This window comes from Pinus tabuliformis, chromosome Q (genome assembly GCF_031772625.1).
Source record: "Pinus tabuliformis cultivar Carrire ecotype Pingquan chromosome Q, CPIR1, whole genome shotgun sequence".
Lineage (NCBI taxonomy): Eukaryota > Viridiplantae > Streptophyta > Pinopsida > Pinales > Pinaceae > Pinus > Pinus tabuliformis.
In genome coordinates, this window is record NC_142296.1 from 1140263042 (window position 1) to 1140274020 (window position 10979).

Below are 10979 nucleotides of genomic sequence, written 5' to 3' on the forward strand. Positions count from 1 at the left end.
CCTTCTATTGAGATTCAGACCAAAAGAATCTTGCTTTCACTCCTCCCTTGGTGACTTGACTCAAGGGCCAAGTGATATGAGAGAATCCCAACATGAACCTGTGTTAGAAATTGACAAGACCCAGAAAGTTACATAGCTCTGTCAGAGTGGTTGGAGCTGGCAAATCCCGAATCACTTTGATCTTGGCTGGATCCACATGCACCCCCTCGTTCATCAATAATGTATCCCAGATACTAAACCTGGGTCATGCCAAAAGTGCATTTCTCCAAATTGACACATAGCTTGTGTTGCCGCAGTGTTTGGAGAACCTGTCGGATGTGGTGGAGGTTCTCTTCCCAACTTTGGCTGAAGATTAGGAAGTCATCCAAGTATACCACTACAAATGAGTTGGTGGATGGCCGCAAGATGTCATCCATTAACTTCATGAAGGTTGCAGGAGCATTCATCAACCCGAAAGGCATAACCAACCATTCGAAAAGGCCCTCCTTGGCTTTGAAGGCAGTCTTCCACACATCGGAGGGTTCGATTGGTACCTGGTGATATCCTAATTTCAAGTCGATCTTGCTGAAATATTTTCCCCCTTCAGTTGGTCTAGAAGGTCATCAATTCGTGGGATCGGGTACCTATTTCGGACAGTGATCTTGTTCAGCGCCCAATAGTTAATACAGAGTCTCCAAGTCCCATCCTTCTTCTGTACCAACACGATCGAGCTACCACAGGGTGATGAACTCGGACGGATGTGACCTTTCTGCTGCAGCTCCTGTATCAGCCTCTTGATTTCATCGTTCTCCAGAATGGAGCACTGATAGATAGTTCCATTGGGCAGTGGCACACTTGGGGTCAGATCGATGGAGTGCTTGACCTGACAGTGTAGAGGCACCCCTGCGGGGGAGGTGAAGATGTCCTCGTACTCCTCCACAACCATGTCCATCTATTGTTGTTGTGCGGAGGGGCCCTGTCTAGAGGTCGTATCCACCGTCTTCCTCTTTCCCTTAGGGCGTATCATCAAGAAAACGAATTTCCCAGTTTTGGAAATGAGCTTACTGCATTGTTTTGCAGTAAACAAAGAGATGGTGGTAGGTGGTGCTACCTCCGGTATCCTGTACACATTACTTCCCAAAGTGACAATAACAGCACGAGGCCTTGACTCATACACAACATGTCACTTCCATAAGTATGGTTGGCCTAATAATACATCACAAACATCAAGGGGAACAACATCACATAATACCTCATCCGTGAAGGGCTTGATGTTGTATGGAAGGCGACACTGCTGGCTCACATGAAGATCTCATCCTTGGTGAAGCCAACTGATGGTGTATGGTTGTGGATGTGCTGTGGTCGGTAAGCCCAGCCACTTCACGACCTCTGCCGAAATGAGGTTCTTTTGGCTCCCACTGTCGACAATGAACTGTAGCGGGGAACCCTTTACCCACATCTGGGAGTGGAAGAGGCGCTCCTCCTCCTCTGGATCTGCGGGTTCCTCCTTCTGGATATTCAAGGTGGCAACGATGGTGTTGGGCTCCGCATCGATAAACTGCTTCCATTTTTCATTCCCCTTGTCAGGTTCTGACTCAAAGTCGGAACATGCATCTGATTTCGAAGCCTTTAGCTCGGCCACCAGTGACTGTTTGGATCGACACTCACTTGCGTTGTGAGTGGAGCTCTTATGGAACTCACAACACTTTCCCGTGTCTTTCGTTGGGTTCGCGGTGTTGTTCTTTGCTTGCAGCTTTGGTGAGTTATCTTGGGCAGCCCTGCCTTAGCTTTGTCCTTTTTTATGTGGTTTGGGGGCACCTCTCCCTTACTTTGGATTCGCAGATCCAAAGTCTCGCTTCTTCTGTTTAAAATTTTGCTCGATATTGACGGCATATCGGTATGCCATGCCGAGTGAGGAGATGTCCAGGAATTCCATCTCGTCCTAGATGTACCTATGTAGGCAGTCGCGTACTTGAGAACCAAATGCTTCTCAGAATCCTTGATACCCAACTTCGTGCGAAGGGTATGAAAAATATTGGTAAACTCTAGCACATCTTGGTCCCTTCCCTGTTGCAGTGTTGTCCACTTGATGTATTTATCCTCATAGCTCCCGATAGGGTAGTACTGCTCCTTGATGGCATCCCGGAACGAGTTCCAAGTGGGTGCGACTAAAAACAATGAGTTCGTACTTTCATCCTTCTTCTCATAGTAGGTTTCCCACCAGTCCTTGATGTGTGGGGCTCCTTTGAGAAGTGAAAAAGTAATATTTTCTCGACTAGAAAAATCATGAACGGAAAAATATCCTTCTAGTAGATTTAACCATTTATCTACGACATTTGCATCTATCTGACCCTCAAATACGGAAATGTCAAAGTTAACTTGTACCTTAAAGGGTGTGGTGCTTCCAGAGTAGCTGCCAGAAGTAGATGCGTCAACCTTGGGTAGCCGCTGAAGGATCTGGGAAAAGTTGTCCATCATCGCGTTACTTTGTCACTCGAGGGCTTCTTCGAGCAAGATATTGATAGGATCTCTTGCCCCCTCGTCTTTATTTTCATCCGCCATGGGAGGCCGTCGGGATTTGCGAGGTTGGTCTTGCAAAGGTTCGACTGGTTTGAGCCCTAACTCCTTATATCCCGACCTCGTTAGGGACCTGCAAAAAAAAACAAAGAAAGAGCAGATCGCTCTGATACCACTAATCCAGATTTAAACAGGAACGTAACAAATTACAGATATAACCATAAATACAAAGATGCAGTATAAATAACACTTCATTTCATTAATATCAAATACTGAAATACGCTTACAAACAGAATGGAAATAAGGCTAGCTTGAATGATGGTAGCTTATCTCTGAGAAGAGATGTGGCAGCTACATGCCTTTGAACTGTGTTACAATGAGGCTCAAGGGCCTTTTTATTATTGAGAAATAAGAGAAAACCCTAAACAACCAAAACCCTAACCCGAGGAGATGTAACGCCAAGAGTTTATGGGCCCCGTTAGGGTTAGTTGGATAGCCAACTTCCCGGGGTCGTGACTTGGTCATATTATCTTTGTTTAACGTGCATGATACCCCGTTAAAAATATCTCTCTGAGGACTATGACGGAAAAACAGTTTTATTATAAAATTGTTAGCGGTAGATTGCCAAAATAACGTCGTTTAGGGCCTCAAAATGGCTCCAGAAGTTTAGGACCCAAAAAACTGCTAAAAATAGTAAATTGTGCTGCAATTAAGGAAACTGAAAAACTGAAAGAAACAATGGTGGGGGTCCAAGTGGAATTGGTGGGTGGACACCAATATCCACCTGGATCACAAATACTATATCCAACAACTTTTGATTTCACTGGATATAACTACCAATCTCGCTGGATATACCTATCAGTATTCATTGAAACCTGCACAACACTGAACATATTTATCATCATTTTCATCTCTAATTAATGCTTGCACTTTCTCCATCTCTTTGCCTTACTACTAAAAGGCTGGAATGTTCATTGTTTTCTTAATTGTTGAATAATTTCAATAAACAAAGTGCAGAACATGTGTATTTTTCTAGATTTAGTCAATTATCAGAGTTCGGAAGCAGAGTACCTGGCATGGTTCCCCTTGTCTGTCACTATCAGTGCCACTTTTGGGTATTCATTTGAATTTTTGTTTTCCAGAAATTCATCTCTGCATACTATAATTATCTATATTTTGGATGTCCCATGGATGTTGGGCTGGATGAGCAAAAATGAAAAATAGTGAAGTGTAATGTGCATGAACCTGAACCGTGCTATATGGATAGCAATAACACTAGGGTTAATCGTTAAAAAAACAGAATTTTGAACTAGACCATATAACTATAATGAAAGTGTTATCCTAGTCTCCAAAAGAATTTTAAAAATACATTATGATTATTTTACTCAGGTAAAAGTATGATTAAAAAAAAAAAAAAAAACAGTTGAAAGAAAATATAATGATGATTTCTCACAAATTTTTGATGTAGGAGAGGTACTTGAATTCTGTAGATTAGATCACATCACAGCTGGAATCAAACTTAGAATAAAATTGATTAGAATCAAACTTACAATAAAATTGATTAGAAGAAGTACCTGAAAAAGACAAAAAAACAAAACATATCATAGTTAGCAATTAAATAATACTTCAATGTTATGTAAAGCTTTGAACACTACATCATTCAATTCCCAGGTAAACTACAGTGAATAATATTTAATATCATGTAAACAACTTTGAACCCTACATCATTTGATTCTCAGGTAAACTACAGTGAATCGGTAGTCTCGAAGGTTATTATTTTGGTCTGTTGGTCAAACAGACAAACCACAACTCCATCGACTCCATGACTAGAAAGGCTATGAATTGTTGTATCTATTGTGTTCAATCGAGACCATTTTTGTGGATTCAGGAGTCATGAGAAAGTGCTCCAGATTGACGCCACTAGGCATGTAACCAATGTTCATTCTGATTTGAAGTATTGGAAGTAAAATACATTACTGTAGTATTTTATGGTCATTTTAATATTAATTTACTAAGGTATTGTTTAATTATGGTATGTTTTAGAGTTATTAACTGGAATTCTTTTAAATAATATGAGTTTTTGAGAATTTAACATTAAAAAAACCCTAAGGCGCTCTAATTATAAAGAGTTCACAGTTCAAATTTAATATCTTGAAAAATCTTAAGGCACTTTAACTGTAGAGAGTTCACAATTTAAACTTATAATTAAAAGGTGTTTTACTGAGGCCACAATTTTGTTCAGAAAGTTATTTTTCACTACAATATGTACATTTACATTTTTCCTAAGCATCAGATTGTTTTTTTTTTTTTTTTTTTTTTTTTTTTTTTTTTTTTTTTTTTTTTATGGTGGAAATAGATTCAGCATCATCAAAAACCCTGGTGCATTTTGTATTGTATCTGTCTTAGTTGTTGAATGGTTTGGTGATGTACCTTGGAGAATAAGGATGTTATGTATTGTTTATGCCTATTATATCTACATTTCGTTGTTCGTTTTTATTTGTAGATATAATAGGCCTAAACAATAGATAACATACTTATTCTTCAAGGTACATTACCAAACCATTCAACAACTAAGATAGATACAATACGAAATGCACCAAAACCTCAAATACTCAATCTTTCAACAACCATTACAAATGGAGTAGACTTTCTTTTATAGCGTTCTTGGTTCAAACATTCCATCAATAAAATAATATTATTGGAGTTTATTCCCTAGATCTAACCTAGGAATGGATAAATAAAGGATGTCCTTTTATTAGCTTGATTGGATATAATCGATTATACATAAAATAAAATCAGTGTTGTCACATGAAAACATCTCCTAAAAATTCATCTCAACAAGGATGATACATCCTCCATGTGATACATATAACGTATGTCCAAGGAGGCTAGAGCAATGAAGACAATGATCTCCATCATATGTAAACTTGTTAAAGAAAATCTAACCATGCTAGAACCATATGAAAATGAGGAAAATAATAGATAGACCATCAATACACGAAACATTCACACAACTGTAGCATACTATCAAATATGTCAAAGGGATTGCCTGTAAGGAAATATACACCTCCTTGACATTCAGATCGAATCCCAACATTAATGTAACTTTGGTGCATAAATCCATCAATCAGTATGAAAGGCACACACATAAACTTTGCAATTATTCATATTTATCTAGATGTCATAGCATCAACCATTGAGTAGTAGTCACCATATAGGTAATACCCTGGATTCTTACAGGCTTAAACTTTACAACATATTGGGTTTTATTCCAACAATTTGTAGTAGTAATAAAACAACTTGCATTGTTACCCAAAATCTTATATTGAAGTTGTATATACAAGAATTTTAAACAGAGGATATAGCAACATGTTATAATAATGCAATTGCTACAGCTATTGCTGACAGTTCATGATGTAGCAACGTATTAAAAGGTAACAACATTTTCATATCAGAAGTTTGAAACAATACTTGTCAACTACCTATGTGCGATAGCAGATTTCTTGTGTTTCTTTCATTGATCATATTAACACATTGAGACCGTGCAATACTAGTGGGTGACTTCATAATTCGAAGTTGCAAGAATCACTTGCTGTCACGAGTTCTCTCTTGCTATTTATGTGAAAAAGCCCAAGCTATAACCACAGTAATTGATTCAGTATGAGTCTTTTTCTTTTCCACTGTATACTTATATGTCGGGAGATTAATAATTGCACAATCATTAGAAAGAACACATGTTACTAGAACAATTGTAAGAGAATCTCAGAGCTGCAAATTGCCCAGAACAGAGTTATATTAGGTCACAGTCAATGTACAAAAGCTAGCAATGTACCTTTAAATAATTTTGATGTATTCTTCCTATCACACTCAAGGATTATATTTGAGACAGTAAGAGAATTCCCTCCCTAATTTCACAAGGTCTGTTACAGTGCCTGATGGCCCAAACTTGTTAAGACCTTGCATCATTATGTAGAGGTATATTGGTAAATATATAGATTCAAAATCCATTAGACCACCCCCCTACTAAACCCAGTAGGAAAACCCTGATTTTAAGGTGTTTAATTCCGAGTGACCTAGATTGGTAAAAGCATCAAGTCCCTAATTCTCCTCCCAACCATTGACAGTCTGCCAATAGAGCAGTTGCCACCCCCTAGCTTAGGACCAAACCAGGGATTCCAGAGGTCTTTTTCCACCTCCACCCTGCCTATAAAGGTAAGCTTATACCGGGATTCCAGAGAAAATCCTCCTCCACCCATCAGCCATTAAAGGGATTCCAGAGATGAAATTTCTCCATCCTTACCTGATTCAAGGATTCTAGAGTGTCTCCACCCTGAAATTGCAGCTTCAGTACCTCCACCCTATGTTGGGAATCAAGAGGGTACTATAACTGATTATTCAGTAATGGAAACCAGTGTAGGCCTCCACCCATTAGATACTGAGGGACTCCAGAGTATAATCCTCCACCCTCGGTTTAGCTAAGAACCCTAGAGAACTAAGCAGTAGCTATGCTTAATGGAAGTCAAAGGGTTCCAAAGTTATTTTGCAATGTTATGGGATATGAGAGCCATCCCAGATATTCTCACATTTCACCTGTTAGAAGTGACTAGCCAGCAGAATGGCTGTAAGTTTTCTGCCCTAGGGAAATTAATGCCAACCAAGCAGTAGCACACTAGGACATAATAACCCATCCATTCATTAACATTACTGAAGGACCATTCTACACACAGAGAGTTTAGGAATTTCATCATTCATTTACATAATGTGTATGAGCAGCCAGGACAATGCCAAAACTAATATGAACAGTAAGAACGTTGCCAAGGATGGTATAAGCCATAGAAATCACAAACAGGGTTTCATTTATCAGTCAGTACGCCTCTTTCATTTTAATGAGCTGGTAATTATCAAGGGTGAATTTCGAATGGATCTGACTCACCTATGGTGCTTCCACCTTCCAAGTCTCGTTGGTCTGTCCTCCTGCCTTTCTGACCCATGCACTTTCCTTTTCTCTTGCCTCGTGTCACTTGATGTTCTGTCAAAGCAACCTGAAAATGCACATAAAAATTAATGATAAACCAATCAACTGAAAATTGAAATTCTAAATTGGACTCGGTTACAGAATTCCTAAAGAAAAATTAAATGCCATGACACCAAAATCTTGTTCCAGAAACAAACCTATAATGTATAATCAGTCATAGGGTAGAGAAATTTGATCTAAAGTACTCACCATTATACAAAGTAGCAGGATGAAAATGCAGGGGCCAGATTTTCTGATGCGAGAATTGGGAAGCTAAGTGGAAATCGAATTTCAAACCCTTAGGGTTTGGGAGAGAAAAAATCCAAAGGGCACCCTGTCAGAGAGAAAGACTGACCTTAATGCCCCACTTTAATCATGAAGACTGCAACCACGGTGAAAACCAGTAAACCTTCATATTCTTGAACATCTAGCAGCTAATGCCTTGTTCTTCAGAATCGCCACAGAACATGATGGTTTCCCTTTTGAATCTCTTCCCCTTCATCTCGACGAATTCTGTCACTGAGAAGAGACATGGAGATAATAAGGAGACCATAGAGAATCCATAGGGCAAGGTTTGTTCGAATCAATGTGCAACCATGGCTTCCCTTTCCCGCTCCAGTGTAGCAATGCAGAGAACAACGACTTCCAACCATGGGTATCTCCTCTCCGATTCAAACTTATTCACTATTGTCTCCCTATTATATTGAAACCCCACCTTTCCTGTTTGCAGGAGAAGTAAATGTTGAAGGCCCGCCTTGCCAGTCTGTAGGAGAAGTAAATGCTGAAGGGAGAGGAGTATGGCAGGAGGGTGTAGGTGGGCATAATTTGACAGATGGCAAGATGGAGGGAAAACATATGTCACGAAGGTATTGGCTAGAATGGTGAAATCCAAACATTCTGATTGACTGGGTGAACAATGTTCCCCACCCAAAGCCAAAAAAGGAAACGTCTGTCGGCGTAAAACTATACTAATAAGAAAAAATTATTTTAATGTGTACAATGTGAATAAAATATTTCAATGTTCATGTTGAGTAAAATATTTCCATATCAACTGTGTGTATATATATATATTTGTAAGATTGGTAGGACTCTCTGATTTTCGTGTTTACATGTCCATTATTCACCCCACTATGGGGGGAGGGTAGCACAAGGTTCGAACCCAAGATCGTCAGTTCGGTGAGACTTCATTCCACAGCCATCGCCACTTGAGTTACCCTAGGTGGACATATCAACTATGTATTTTATTATTTAAAGTAATTGGAATTTATTAATATAAAATAAAATTAGAATTAAAAATTCAAATAAAAAAATTGTTTTCTTAATCGAACAGTGGAGGTCGAGGTGGGGTTTAGCGTCGAACTGGCAGAGGCAGAGGTCGTGGAGGTGGGTCCCAACTAGAGGTGGAGGCAACTACATTCTATAGAGCCTCGTCCTCGACCCGAGTTGGCTTCGAAAATGTTGAATTCTGGATTAGAATCGAGCACGAAAAATTTAGTGAGAGATTGGGGAAACTTTGTAGTAGCCCCTGGGCAAACCAAAGGAAGAACGAACATATACACTCAGACATTGCTTCTATACTGAAGATTGAAGACCCTGATGGTCAAGTTATAGCAGTAGCACTAGAAGATCCCTTGCAGAAATAGGGAGAGTTGGCCTTCCTCCATCAAGACACTCAATAGGTGAATTTTGGCATGAATCAACTGATTGGGCGACTGGAAAGAATTGAGACTCAAATCCCATGTATTATCCCATTAGCCTAGCAGGGATACACTACCAAGTATCCATCCTTAGTTGAGTCGTCTGATGATTAGTGCTTTTTATTTTTAGTTAGTAACCTCCACGCATTGTCAAGCTACTAGTAGAGGTCACCATGATATTTAAGTGTTTTTAGCATTACTAGACTTGATTAGGACTTTTAAATTTTTGTCAGGATATGACTCCACCAGATGGTCAACAAACTTGGTTTCCCTCTAGGCAGATTGAGACCACCTGGTTCTTTTTTGAACTTGCATGTACAATCTTCCTTTAGAAAAGAAATAAAAAGATCCAAAACAAATTAAAAAAAATAAAAATCTTATGGTTAAAAGATTATATAGGTGTGTTACTCAAAATCAAAGAAGCGTGATTTTTTTTTAATGCTCAATTAAAAACGAGTATATATATATATATATATAATTTACAAATTTATGAGCTTTAATTTTTAATTTTTTGAAGTACAAATTTATTTTGAAAAAAAATAATAATATATATATATATATATATATATATTAAATTCAAAGATTAGATATTAAATATAGTATTTTTTAATGTGTTTTTATGATGGATGAAAGAGATGTATAATTTAGATTTGATTTAATATAGAATTAATATATGATAATTAAAAATATAATAATAATAAAATATATTTTAATGTAGATTTTTATATAATATAATTTTGTATTAATTTAGTAAAAAAAATAATATTAACTCTATATATAAAGATAAATTAAACGATTTTTTTATTAAATAGGTATTTTGTAAAATTTGGTATAAGGGAAATGTACTTAATATTTTTCATGCGTGAAAATAATAGAAAGTAATTAAAATCCTCTTGGGTGGGTTCTCATCACTGGGATGTGAACTTCGAGAGTTAAGATAATAAATGTTAGGGTTGTGTGCCACTCAGATGGAAAATTACATGCAATGTGCAGCACATTTGGATGACTAAACATGAGCGGAAGACTTGTGAAATCTATTTCATTATGGGGACAACTAGGCATGAAAACTACCTTCAATCCTATCCCTAGCACAATTGCATTTGATTTGATGGCAAATCAGAGGAACATTGATCAAGAATGGTGGATGAAACCGAGGAAGTATGTATGTGAGTAATATATTTTTTTGTGATTTGCTCAAGAATTAATTGTTCTATTTTTTATGATATTGTAATGCAATATTTGTTTTGTATGGAATTGAAGGTCATTATGCTTTAGCTAGCTAGTGTGACGTGTTCTCCACATAAGTACTGTTATTGTTCTCAAGTTTGAATTGGTTATGTGGGTAAAAGGTGGATATTTGTGGATTCAACAAATGGTTCTAGCCCTGGACTTTAGGAGCCTTAGCACTTTCGTTTCACCATAGTCCTAGTATCAATTGGTTTCTTTAATCAAGCTTATTATTTTTACTTTCAAGTCTCAGTCTCTACTTTATAGTTTGTTGGATCTCTTGTCAACCCATTGGTCCCTTAATAGTTTAAACAATGTAAACTTTGAAACGGGAACTATAAACTCAAAACGAGAACTCTGGCCCAAAAACCCCAAAAAAACCACAAAAACAGTGCTCAAAACGAAAAGTGTGTATACTGGAACGATGTTTTTTTTTTTTAGGTGTCAATTTTGCGGTTGTTTTAAAAATGGCAGCGACTACGAAATTTTCTACGAAATTTTCCTGCAAAATATAGCTTCAGAAAAAAAGTGTTGATACTGGAATA